Source organism: Choloepus didactylus, chromosome 1 (genome assembly GCF_015220235.1).
Source record: "Choloepus didactylus isolate mChoDid1 chromosome 1, mChoDid1.pri, whole genome shotgun sequence".
Taxonomy (NCBI): Eukaryota; Metazoa; Chordata; class Mammalia; order Pilosa; family Megalonychidae; genus Choloepus; species Choloepus didactylus.
Window position 1 is genome coordinate 77,947,692 of NC_051307.1, and position 9,494 is coordinate 77,957,185.

The 9,494-nt window shown below is 37.3% G+C and overlaps 1 protein-coding gene across 1 annotated transcript in view; it reads right to left on the bottom strand.

The window, feature by feature from the left end:
• The window catches only part of BTLA (B and T lymphocyte associated), a 65,385-nt gene extending 57,063 nt beyond the window's left edge, over positions 1-8,322 (bottom strand). Inside the window, 1 exon segment of the mRNA XM_037813294.1 lies at positions 8,279-8,322. The gene's annotated coding sequence lies outside the window, so the exon portion shown is untranslated.
• Between the last annotated feature and the right edge of the window lie 1,172 nt (positions 8,323-9,494).

Below are 9,494 nucleotides of genomic sequence, written 5' to 3' on the forward strand. Positions count from 1 at the left end.
CTGTCACCCAGAGTCTTGCATCATACAAGCATATGATTAGGTGAATCATATGATGATATTTTGTGTATCTCCATTGCCAACTCATGCCATGGACTGTCAGAGCCTTCTAGATTATTGGAAATGGAGTCATTAGTGCCTTTGACTCTAATCAGAGTAGAAAACCAATTGTAAAATCCCATTTTAAGATTCTGTTTCTCCAGAACCACTGCAAGTACCAAGCTGTATGAGCTAGGGTTCTCTAGGGAGAGAATCAATAAGAGATATCTGTAAATATAAGATTTTATAAAATAGTCTCATACAACTATGGGGATGCACAAGTTCAAATTCCACAGGGCAAGAGGCACAAGTCCAAATTCCACAGGGCAGGCAGTGAACTGGCAACTCCAATGAAGGTGTTCGATGAACTCCCCAGGAAATGCTTTGTTGGCTAGCCAAAGAAGAAGCAAAGTTACTCTTTCTCTCTCCCCCTCAAAATTCCCCAAATGACTGGATTAAATCCTGCTGACCGTACCCTCTCATTGAGGAAGTCATGTCCCTCACCAATTCAATAGTCACAGGTGCAGTCAATCGACTGATGATTCAGTAAACCAGCCTTCCTGTTTATTAACCAGCCACAAATGTCCTTGCAGTAATGGTCATGGCAGTGCTTGCCTGACCAGAACCTGGACACCATCACCTGGTCAACTTGACACATGAACCCAACCATCACAGTTGGTTATCTGAGGTCAATAAAATAGACAAACCTGTAGCTAGAATGACAGGAAAAAAAAAAAAAAAAAACAGGAGACACAGATGAATAAAATCAGAAATGTGAAGGCGAATGTCACTACTGACCATGCTAAAATAGAAAGGATCATAAGGCAATACCATGAACAATTGTATGCCAACAAATTAGGCAATTTAGATAAAATAAATAAATTCCTAGAAATACAAACAACCTACACTGACTTTAGAAGAAATAGAAGATCTCAACAGACCAATTACAAGTAAAGAGTTTGAAATGGTCATCAAAAATTTCCCAATAAAGGAAAGCCCAGGATCAGATAGGTTCACAGGTGAATTCTACCAATCATTCCAAGAACAATTAATACCAATTCTGCTCAAACTCTTCCAAAAAAATGAAAAGAGGGCAACATTACCTAACTCATTCTATGAAGACAATATTATCCTAATACCAAAGCCAAATAAAGAAACTACAAAAAGAAAATTACAGAGCAATTTCTCCAATGAATAAAGATGCAAAAATTCCTCAAAAAAATACTTGCAAATCAAATCCAACAACACATTTAAATAATTATACACCAAGATAAAATGGGTTTTGTCCCAGGCATGCAAGGGTGGTTCAACATAAGAAAATCGATTAATGTAATAAACCACATTAACAAATTGAAAGGGAAAAACTACATGACATTTCAATTGATGTAGAAAAGGCATTTGACAAAATCCAGCATCCTTTCTTGATAAAAACACTTCAAATGATAGGAATAGAAGGAAGTTTCCTCAACATGATTAACGACATATGTGAAAAACCCACAGTTAACATCGTACTCAAAGGTGAAAGACTGACAGCATTCCCTCTAAGATCTGGAACAAGACAAGGATGCTCACTATCTCTGCTGTTATTCAACATTGTGCTATAAGTTTTAGAGCAGTTAGGCAAGAAAAAGAAATGAGGCATCTAAATTTGAAAGGAAGAAGTAAAACTTTCTCTATTTGTAGATGACAGTATCTTATATATAGAAAGTCCTGAAATTTACAACTAAGCTACTAGAGCTAATAAATGAGTTCAGCAAAGTGGCAGGATACAAGATCAACATGCAAAAAAGAGTTGTATTTCTACACATTACTAATGAGCAATCTGATGAGGAATTTGGGGGGGAAATCTATCTACAAGAACAACTAAAAGAATCAAATATCTGGGAACAAATTTAACCAAGGATGTAAATGATGTGTACACAGAAAACTCCAAAACATTGCTTATAGAAATCAAAGAAGACCTACATAAATGGAAGGACATTCCATATTCATGGATTAGAAAACAAAATATCATTAATATGTCAGTTCTACCCAAACTGATTTACAGATTTAATAAATCATAGTCAAAATTCCAACAGCCTACTTCACAGAAATGTAAAAGCTAATTATCAAACTTATTTGGAAGGGTAAGGGGACCCAAATAGCCAAAAACACCTTGAAAAAGAAGAATGAGGTTGGAGGACTCCCTCTTCCTAACTTTGAAGCATATTAAGAAGTCACAGTGGTCAAAAACAGCATGGTACTGGCATAAAGATAGATATAATGATGAATTGAATTGAAAGTTCAGAAACAGACACTCACATATATGGCCAATTGATATTTGACAAAGCTGCCAAGTCCACCCAACTGGGACAGAATAGTCTCTTCAAGAAATGGTGCTTGGAAGACTGGATATCTAATTGCAAAAGAATGAAAGATGGCTCCTATCTCATACCTTATATAAAAATTAACTCAAAAGGTATCAAAGACATAAATATAAGAACCAGGACCATAAAACTCCTAGAAAAAAATGTAGGCAGGCAGCTTCAAGATCTTGTGGTAGGGAATGGTTTCTTAGATTTTACACCCAAAGCCCAAGCAGTGAAACAAAAAAAAAGATATATGGGACCTCCTCAGAATTACTTCAAAGAACTTTGTCAAAAAAGTGACAAGGAAGCCTGCACAATGGGATAAAATATTTGGAAAGCACGTATCCAACAAAAGTTTAATATCCAGAATATATAAAGAAATTCTAAAATGCAATAATAAAAAAGACAAAACATCCAATTTAAAAATGGGTAAAAGACTTGAATAGACATTTTTCCAAAGAGGAAATATGAATGGCCAAAAAGTACATGAAAGGATGCTCAACATCACTAGCTATTAGGGAAATGTAAATCAAAACCCCAATGAGATATCATTTTACACCTATTAGAATGGCCACTATTAAAAAAACAGCAAACTACAAAAGTTGGAGAAGATGTGGAGAAAGACGAACACTCATTCACTGTTTGTGGGAATATAAAATGATGCAGCCACTGTGGAAGATAGTTTGGTGGTTCCTCAGGAAGTTTGGTTTAGAATTGCCATGTGAGCCAGGCAATCCCACTGCTAGGTATATACAGTGGGATCACAGTGACAGGAACAGGCATTTGCACACTAATGTTCATATTGGGATTATTTGCAATTGCCAAAAGATAGAAACAACCCAAGTGTCCATCAACCAATTAATGGTTAAGCAAAATGTGGTTTATTCATACAGTTGAATATTATTCAGCAGTAAGAAGGAATGAAGTCTTGATGCATGTGACAACATAGATGAATGTGGAGGACATTATGTTGAGTGAAATAAGCCAGACACAAAAGGACAAATATTGTACGATCTCACTAATATGAACCAAGTATAATAAGGAAACTCATAAAGTTAGAATCTAGAATGTAGGCTACCAGGAGATAGAATGGTGGTAGAGGATGATGCTTAAATTGTGCAGATTATCTATTTAGGTTGATTATAAATGTTTGGAAATGGAAAGAAAGTGATGGGGGCACATTACTGTGAGTATAATTAGCAGCATCAAATTATGTGTGTGAATATGGATGAAAGGGGAAGATTTGGGTCGTGTATGTTACTAGAAGGAAAGCTGGAGGGAAAACATGGGACTGTGGTGGACAATGTCTGAGGTGAACAGTACAAATATAAGAATGATCTTTCATTAACTATAACAAATGTATGTTACTATTAAAGTTGTTAATAGGGTGGTAAAAATATAGTTAATGTGAATGAAGTGTTTACTAACAGTAATATTTTAGTATTCCTTATATATAAATAAATTTATGGATTCAGAATTATATTAGTGGTTATGTTGGGCTGGAGAAGTATAGAGAGATTGAGAGGTGACTACTAAGGGTATGGGGTTTTTCTTTTTGGAGTAATGAAGATGTTCTAAAATTGATTGTGGTAATAAGAGCACAGCTCTGGGAGAACCTAAGATGGCAGCTAGGAGAGACAGGGCAAACAAACACCTTCATGAAAAATACTAGATAAAAGCCAGAAAATGACCCAGAACACCAATTCCAGTGATGCACCAGCTGGACAAGGTCTGCTAAATCCACAGGGACTGTACACTTGGTGAAACTAGCAGTCTGCATTCTGAAATGAGTGAATGAGCTTGCTGAATATCCAGCAGCCATGCTGTGGTCTGGGGAAACTGTGTGTTGGCATTTGGAGGCAGACTAGTTCTTTTTAAAAAAAACCCAAAAGTGTTTGCAGATACGGCAGCTAGAAACGCATAGTGAAGCACAGCAGGAACAGGCTGTGTAAATGCCTCAATATCTGATATGGAAGAAAGCCTTTCACACACCCGCTGCTAATGGTCTTGGAGCGAGGAAGGCAGAGTTGAGCCAAAAGGGGAAAAAAACACGCCCCTTGCAGCCATCTTCCCGGCGGGCTGGGAACACTCCTGCCCAGCATAGGCGCCACAGCCCAGAGCCACACCAAAAACCCCAGTGTGACAGGAAGTGTTTCCAGCAACACATGCACATGCCACAATATTGGGTGCAGACAATAGCCTTTTGCACACCCACAACTAATTGTCCTGGAGCTGGGAGGGCAGAGCTGTGCGAAAAAGGGGAAATCAACACACCCCATTCAGCCATCCTTATAGCAGGCTGGGAATGCACCTACATGGCTCAGTGGCCCACAACTTCTCTTGAGGGATGGCATGCACTTGTGACGTAGCACAACCTTCCCTCAGCAGAGGCCCTAGAAGGGCATGGCTTGGAAGAGGGACCCACTTGGAAATCCCAGGGTCCATACACCAATACCAAGGACTTGTGGGTCAGCGGCAGAGACAATCTGTGGTGAGACTGAAATGAAAGTTTAGACTCTTGCAACAGCCTTAAATCTCCGGGAACACCTGGGAGGTTTGATTATTAAAGCTGCTCTCCCTCCCTAACCACTCAGACACACACCCCACATTCATGGCGGACAGCCCCAACAACACACCCAAACTTGGTGCACCAACTGGACCCCACAAGAATCAGAACCTCACCACAAAGACAAAGTTGGGAAGAACTGACTTGAGGGGAATAGGTGACTCGTGGACACCATCTGCTGGTTAGTTAGAGAAAGTGTACACCACCAAGTTGTAGATCTGACAAATTAAAGACTAGCCTTTGAATAATTATACATATCCTAAAAGAACCCTATCAAGTACAGCAAATGCCAAGAGGCCAAAAACAACAGAAAATTTTAAAGCATATGAAAAAAACAGACGATACGGATAACCCAAAGCGAAACACCCAAATCAAAAGATCAGAGGAGACACAGTACATGGAGCAATTAATCAAAGAACTAAAGACAAACAATAAGAGCATGGCACAGGATATAAAGGACATGAAGAAGACCCTAGAAGAGCATAAAGAAGAAATTGCAAGAGTAAATAAAAAAATAGAAGATCTTATGGAAATAAAAGAAACTGTTGATCAAATTAAAAAGATTCTGGATACTCATACTACAAGACTAGAGGAAGCTGAACAATGAATCAGCGACCTCAAGGACCACAGAACAAAAAAATGGAAGAACAAAGGAAAGAATGGGGAAAAAATCAAAAAAATCAAAATGGACCTCAGGGATATGATAGATAAAATGAAACGTCCAAATTTAAGACTCATTGGTGTCCCAGAAGGGAAAGAGAAGGGTAAAGGTCTAGAAAGAGTATTCAAAGAAATTGTTGGGGAAAATTTCCCAAACCTCCTATACAATATAAGTACACAAAGCATAAATACCCAGCAAACTCCAAATAGAATAAATCCAAATAAACCCACTCTGAGACATATTCTGATCAGACTGTCAAATACTGAAGAGAAGGAGCAAGTTCTGAAAGCAGCAAGAGAAAAGCAATTCACCACATACAAAGGAAACAACATAAGACTAAGTAGTGACTACTCAGCGGCCACCATGGAGGTGAGAAGGCAGTGGCATGACATATTTAAAATTCTGAGAGAGAAAAATTTCCAACCAAGAATACTTTATCCAGCAAAGCTCTCCTTCAAATTTGAGGGAGAGCTTAAATTTTTCACAGACAAACAAATGCTGATGGATTTTGCTAATAGAAGACCTGCCCTACTTCAGATACTAAAGGGAGCCCTACCAACAGAGAAACAAAGAAAGGAGAGAGAGATACAGAGAAAGGTTCGGTATTATAGAGACTCAATATTGGATCACTAAAGGACAATAAGAGAGAGAGGGAAAAAATACATCTGACAAACATAAACCAAAGGATAGGATGGCTGATTCAAGAAATGCCTTCACAGTAATAATGTTGAATGTAAATGGATTAAACTCCCCAATTAAAAGATATAGATTGGCAGAATGGATCAAAAAATATGAACCATCAATATGTTGCATACAAGAGACTCATCGTAGACACAGGGACACAAAGAAATTGAAAGTGAAAGGATGGAAAAAATATTTCATGCAAGCTACAGCCAAAAGAAAGCAGGAATAGCAATATTAATCTCAGATAAAATAGACTTTAAATGCAAGGATGTTATGAGAGTCAAAGAAGGCCACTATGTACTAATAAAAGGGGCAATTCAACAAGAAGAAATAACAATCATAAATGTTTATGCACCCAATCAAGGTGCCACAAAATACATGAGACAAACACTGGCAAAACTAAAGGAAGGAATGGATGTTTCCACAATAATTGTGGGAGACTTCAACACATCACTCTCTCCTATAGATAGATCAACCAGACAGAAGACCAATAAGGAAACTGAGAACCTAAACAGTCTGATAAATGAATTTGATTTAACAGACATATATAGAACATTACATCCCAAATCACCAGGATACACATTCTTCTCTAGTGATCACGGAACTTTCTCCAGAATAGACCATATGCTGAGACATAAAAAAGCCTCAATAAATTAAAAAAAAATGAAATTATTCAAAGCACATTCTCTGACCACAATGGAATACAATTAGAAGTCAATAACCATCAGAGACTTAGAAAATTCACAAACACCTGGAGGTTAAAAATGAGGGGGAGATGAAAACATTCCCAGATAATCAAAAGCTGAGGGACTTCATCACCAGTAGATCAGTCCTACAAGAAATGCTAAAGGGAATTGTGCAGGCTGAAAGGAGGGGACACTAAATAATTGACTGAAACCACATGAAGAAATTAAGATTTCCAGTAAAGATCACATGGTAAATATAAATACCAATACTACTTTATTTTTGATTTGTAACTCCACTATTCCTACAGGATCGAAAATACATAAACTGTAATGATAAATCAGTGGTTTTGGATTCAATGTAAAATACGTAATTTTTTACAAGAACTATATAAAAGTGGGGGAATGGAGGAGTATAGGGACATAGTTTATGTGTCCTATTGAAGTTAAGTTGGTATCAAAGAAAACAAGATTGCTATATACTTAAGATGTTAAATTTAAGCCCCATGGTAAACGCAAAGAAAGTATCAGAGAATATGGTCATAGAGATGAAAAGTAGAGTATATGGGTTACAAGAAGCGGGGGAAGGGGCCATAGGGAGTTAAGAAATGAGTGTAGGGTTTCTGTTTGGGGTGAAGGGAAATTTCTAGTAATGGATGGTGGAAGGTGATAGCAATGCAACATTGTGAATGTGATTAATCCCACTAATGGAATGCTAGGGAGGGGTTGGAATGGAAGATTTATGTTGTAGATATGGTTCCATAATTGAAAAAAAAGACAGTCTAAATAGATAATGACAATTATATGCCATAGATGATCCTGGATGAGATCTAAGAATAGAGGAGAAAAGGCTCAAAAGGACACAACTGGGACATAAAAAAATGAAATGTAGAATGTAAGCTTTATATCAATGTTAAATTTCTTGAATCTCTTAACTACACCTAATGTGATTACATAAATGAATATTCTTGTTCATAGGAATGTATATGTGAATTATATTATTTGTTCACGGATGTATGCAACTTGCTCTCATATGTTCAGAAGACAGAACAATAGATGATGGGTGATAGGGAGGGAGGGAGGGAAAGAAAGAAATGGTAAAGTGACAAAATATTAAAGTTGGTAGATCTGGGTATTGGTGGAGGGGGGTTGGGGTAGGCTGGAGTTCTGTGTATGGGGTTTGTATTATTTTTGCAACTGTCCTGTAAGTTTGAATTTATTTCAAAATAAAAAGTAAAGGAAAAAAAAAAAAAAAAAAAGCACAGCTCTGTGATTATTCTAAAAGCCATTGTTTGTATACCTTGGATGGATTGTATGGTATGTGATTATATCTCCATAAAATTGCTTTTAAAATGTTGATTCTTCATTTTTCAAGTATCTGAAGTCCAAGCAACTGAGGGCAACTCTCCTTGAGCAGTGACTCAACAATTCAGGCTTTTTCTCTTGGTAGTTCCACCACCTCAGCATGAGGGGAAGAGATAGACTGAAGACTTGTGTAGGGACTTTTCACTCCTTCACCTCACATGGTTCCACTTAATTGCAAGGAATGTGGGAAGTGTACTTTTCATGTCCTGGAAGGGAAAATATCATATGGAATTTTGGTGAACACCAAACATTGCCCCTGACACCCTTTAACCTCATGAACCTGTCAATTTAATCAATTTGTTTCCTCATTTTTGAAATGAAGAAAATAATATCTACTTAACAAGGTTTCTTAAAGAATGAAAATGAGCCTATGTGTGTAAAGTTCATTGCACAATGCTTTTCACATGATGGAGACTCAGCAACATGGAATCTTTATTTTCCCAGGAGTGGGGGAGGATGGGAGAGTTAGTGCCCAGCAAACTTGCCATAACACAACAGACTCACTGAAGAGCAGCTCTAATCATATCTCAAACTACCAGAAATTTAATCCCACTAATTCTTCTTGCTTTTAACTATTTTGCCTCCCACTAGGTCACCAACAACCCCATACCCTTACGTAATTTTTAAGACAGAGTTTTTTTGTTTGTTTCCACTAGCAGGCACATGTAATCATCCTTAATTACCCCAGCCCTTAACTTAAATAATTAGTAAACATATACAGAAAGCTTTGATGTAAATTAAAATAAACTCAAGGCTCTGAAGCTTCAAACACACACAAAAAGGTTATTTTTTTCTCCTTCCTTTCACTCTTTTTCATTCATACGATGCAGTCTGATCTGAGTGCCATATTTGCTATGTACTTGCCATTGATAGTAAAGACAGAGCTGAATAACACCACCACCCACCTTGATCTAATTGATTTTTATAGAACAGTACACCTTGCATTGCAGAATATATATTCTTTTCAAGTACACATGGTATATTCACCAAGATAAACCACAAGCTGGGCCATTACAAGTCACAATCAATTTAAAAGGAAGTGGAATCACCCAGAGTATGTTTTTTGACCATAATGGAATATCTAGAAAAATCCCCAAATTTGGAAATGAAAGAATAGACTTCAAAATAGTCTATGAGTCAGACAAGAAATC